This window comes from Gymnogyps californianus, chromosome 1 (genome assembly GCF_018139145.2).
Source record: "Gymnogyps californianus isolate 813 chromosome 1, ASM1813914v2, whole genome shotgun sequence".
NCBI lineage: Eukaryota > Metazoa > Chordata > Aves > Accipitriformes > Cathartidae > Gymnogyps > Gymnogyps californianus.
In genome coordinates, this window is record NC_059471.1 from 153209013 (window position 1) to 153213746 (window position 4734).

Below are 4734 nucleotides of genomic sequence, written 5' to 3' on the forward strand. Positions count from 1 at the left end.
CTCCTTGGGTTTCTTCTCTGGTTCTTCAGATACTCCAACTTCCACTCCACGTTTTCTTTCACCTATACCTGGAGTTCCCTGAAAGGTCTCTTACTGCCTCATTTCCTATCCCCACCCAGTCACCTGAAATAGCTTTTTAAATTTGATTATTCTTCAATCTGTTGTTTTGAAAAGAAACCTTAATGATTTTTCAATTAAAAAGACATTCAGTTTAAGTAGGGCTCACCAGCACATCCAAATTATTATCACACCATAACATGCAGAGGTTTGCAAGTTGGAGCATAGTGATCTTTTGACAATTTTTCTTTTTAATTCAGAATCACAGGTGTAGCTGTGTTGCATTCTTATCCCCATGTTTTGGAAGGTTTTTTTCTTCCATCATCCAGCAATGTAATTCCTGTTTTCATTAACTGGGTGAGATATGTTTCAGGCTGCTTCTTTTCCTCCTGTTTGATAGTCTGAATGTCTCAAATACAGGTTTCTTTTCTGCTGGAAAATTATTAAAACAAAAAATCTACTGTTCAGTGCACAGAAACAAACTTGCAGGTGTTCCTTCTTAAAAAAAAAGAAATAAAATTAAACCGTCTGCAGCTCCTCCAGATTTTGTCTCTTTGCTATAGTTTTGGCTTCTACTTTGTGTCTACCTTTACCCTACTTTTGCCCTGAGCTTGGCATTCACAGGGCGGCAATTCCAACACAGATTATACTTGGACTCAAGATAAAAACTTGTTAAAAAGCTTCACGCAACTCTAATTCACCAATGAGGACTGTGGAAGGTAGTAGTTGCTCCACCCATTATCCAAAATCCAGTCAGAACATTTAAGAAAATCAGCAGCCTCCTCTTTCTGACATGCACACAAACGGACAATAAGACCTTTTTTAGTTGCTGAACAGTCTGTTATTCTTTCAAGGTCCCAGTACTGATGATAAATAAATAATCATTGTTTTCTAGACAGTATCCTTTGTTTTCCATGTTTCTTCCATCCTGACCCACGAACATTACTTATTCATAAGCCATGGGCTGATCTCTGTGCTGATTCATGTGCCCTCAGTAACAGTAGGATTCAGACTCAAATAGAGAATTTTGAGGCTTTCTACTCTAGTCTTCTAGGGGAGAAACATTTCTACAACTCTGCTGTTATTAACGTGCTTTGTGGGGCAGAAAGTACTGGAGATTTAGGACTGAATCCATTGGCTGGTTGCATGCATGACCTGTAGACTGACATCCATTTGCCCTGTATCTCATAGGAAGCCACACATCTAGGGTCTTCCATGCTCTCAAACCTTGCTTGCCTATCATCTCCCCACACTCTGCTAGTCAGACACAAACTGAGCTCCCCAGACTGAACTGCGATGCCTCTGTAATGCTGAGTCCTGGAGAACTGGCAAAGGCAGACCTGCAGAGGAGTTTGATGTGCAGGGTGAATTCTTCCTGAAATTAGTAATTGCATCTAAGTGTGTAATGTTTCTATACCTTGAAACTTCCATCAAGCAACAGAACATTGAGACCCTTCAGGCAAATTTAGCAATTAGTTCTGGAAGCAAAACTATAGTTAACATGAAGATTTTGGGTTGGCCAATACAGCCAGGGAATTTATATTGGTTTTGTCAGTTGTTTCAGAGAAACTAAACGAATGTCTAAAATACTCAAAAAATTTAAAAATGTTTTATTTTACAAGAAAAAAATCTGTGCTTTATTTCACTTTTTTATGATCTGTCAGGTCAAAGGGTGGATAAAAGGTGCCATTTCGAGACAATGGCTCTTCACCCTGTGAGAGAAGGACTGTCTATAAACATGACTCAGTCTGAAGTGATGAGATGCAAACTGAGCTAGGGAGCAGGCAACCTATGCCTGCATCTTAAGCAATACTGAGGGAGGGAAGTTGCCCTAAGCCCAAAGAGCTGCCCTGAGGCAGAGTGCTCCTTCCCACTTGAACTCTGGAAAAAGGAGGCACTCTCGTTCCTATTTATTACCTCCTCCTGCCCATCAGAGGGAAGGGTTGTTCCCTCTTCTCTCCTGTACCGTTGCTCCCATGAAGAGTTTCGCAGTCCGAGGAAACCAATTACTCAAGCTGCAAGTTGCTAAATAGTAAATCTGCTGCTGAAATCAATACAATGCAAAACCAATTAGTTTTATGTACAATATTTTTATTATTACATTGATAGTCTCTGTTAAATTAACCTGCGTAGTCCAAGCACATTCCCAAGGAATAAATCTCTTTTCCTACACTACACGCGGTAATGGAAGGAGGGAAAGTAACTCAGAAAGACTTTATTTTCTGTTGGGGAGGTAAAGGTTTCAATTACCAATTTGTAAGCTATAGGAAGGTATGTATGCCATAGGGAATGATCAGATATTCAAAACTATCTGTAATTCTTTTCCATGGGATACTTACTGATGAGTAAACTCTGACTGCTGGACAGTCCTGTTGTGCGGTGAGAAGAGTGGCTGGGAGGTATTTCTTTGGATGGTGACTGCTACTAATTAATACTTGCTGTGGTGCTCTTTCTTGTTATCTTTGCAGACTTGGAGTCACTGGCTGTAAGGGGTTTATGAGTTGCCCTCGTACCAGGCTCTTCTGGCAAGTGGTGCTTCAGGGAGCCAAGAAGCAGCAGAGCTGGAAAGGCAGGAGTGTGCCCCCTAGCATTTCCCCTCCATGTGTTTATAAAGCATGGTGTGGGAAGAAAACACAAACGGATCATCAGTGTTAATGCTGAAGGCTTAAAGGGCATGTGGACTGTAGCGCAAGGCTGCTTTGTGGGTGCTGAGCTGTGTGTGCAAGTAAAGGAGACGGAGATACTTGTGGCTCATAGCTTTGCGGTTGAGGTTTTCAGTTTCCTTTGCCATATGCCAGCCAGGCTTTGAAGATGGCCAACAAAGATCTTCAGGTGTAAAATTGCACCTACACTTGTGTGCGTCTAAATGCAGAAATGCACACTCATGCATACACATACAGAAACTGCTGGGAGAAACAGGACTGACTCTGTCTTTTATAAGCCCTTTGTCCAGCTGCTTATGCCGTTGCCAGGCTGCCCCTAAGGCTGCCGCGGTTCCACATTCCCACGGGTGATTGCGAAACCCTGCGTGCTCTGACTGCTTGCATTATTTGGTGTTTCTGCAACAAGGTGGTGCTGGATGGATTTTTTCAGCTCCGGTCCTTGGAGTATCCCTGTTAAGGGACACAGAAGAGTTCATTCCTTTTGCTCAGGTGATGCAAAAGCAGATAAACATGATTCAGAACTGGGGCTGGAATCCTCAATTCTCTTTTACAGCCTCACGGATTTGTGATGTGGGCCTGTCTCCTTAAGATATTATGCAAATAGAGAGATAGAAAGTGCTGGTATGAAAGGATGAAATAAATGTTCAACTGTTTTCCTATGCTCTGGAAGTAGAAGCACCTCTAATATCAATAGAGAAACAGAGTTTGTATAACTTGTTCATAAAAATTAGGGGATTTGCTTTAGAAGAGTTTGGATTTTTCATTGCTAGTCATCTGTCTGACAAGATGTATATCTCCTTTTTCTGTCCATTTTCTGTCCATGATTTTTTTGCAGCTTATAATAATCAGTTGCACTATTTCTGCAAACAATTTTTGCTGTAAACAAGTACTGCTTTTCCACTGCTCCCAAATTCGTAATTCCCACCACTGGATTGGTGAATGACCTTTTCTGCTAAGTGGTCGGATGCAATTGTTCCCTGACTGAACAATTTAGGATTCTTCCATGTACTCAGTACTTACGTGCACACACATGCATGAACATACACACACATATACACACACACATATACACAAGTGAATATATAATTTACCATCAAAAATAAGCCACACTGCTAAATTCAGCACCAGGTATGTTTTAATGCACCTTCTTCCCTTGCCTCAGGCGGATTCTGAAGCACGGGTTTAGATGACCTATGTTCAAGTGATAGAACCAGGAAAAATGTGTCATCATTAAATTAAACAGGGCCTTTGTCTTGCCTTTGACTCCACTGAGGACAAATCCATGTTCCCTTCAAAAAACAAGGAGCAGAAGCAAAGTCGTGTGCAAATAATGAAAGAATCATTGCAGATTGTTTGGGAGGGTGGCTCTAGGAAGCAGGGAATATGTTCACAGGCATTGTTTGCTGCTGGTGTTCACAATGCCCTTTGTCTTCTGCAAATGTTATTGCGATTAAAAACTGGCTTAGCCAAATGAAGTGAATCAGACAGTGCTTATTTACAAGAATATTTGGAATGAATAATATGTGGCATGATTTCTGAAGGCTGAGAGTTATGAAACCTCTTCCTTTTACAGAGGGCCTTTGCATCTCTTTATAATATTCTTTTACTGGCCAGCCAAAATATGAACTTGTTTCCCCAGCTAGGAAAGCAGCATTCTCCAGCACATACACATAGGTATGTGAGCATAAGCATAGTATACTTATGTATTGCTTATAGGAAACACACAGGATGAAACAAGGGCATGTCTGTCTGGGGTGTACACCAGACTCCCTTCTTTGCCTGTCACAGAATGTGCCTCCAAGCCAGCACAAATCAAATTCCCAGGACTGACGATAACATTTTCCCCATTTAACATGGAACTATAAAGTGGATTCCACAAGAGGGAGCTAGAAAACAAATAAACTTTCATGAAGCAGGCTATTAAACTCTTTACAGAATAAAGTGGTGGACGTGCTACATGTGTCCCTTATCAACCAGAAGAGGTGGCTGAGTTGCCATTGCATCAAGTCTCCCA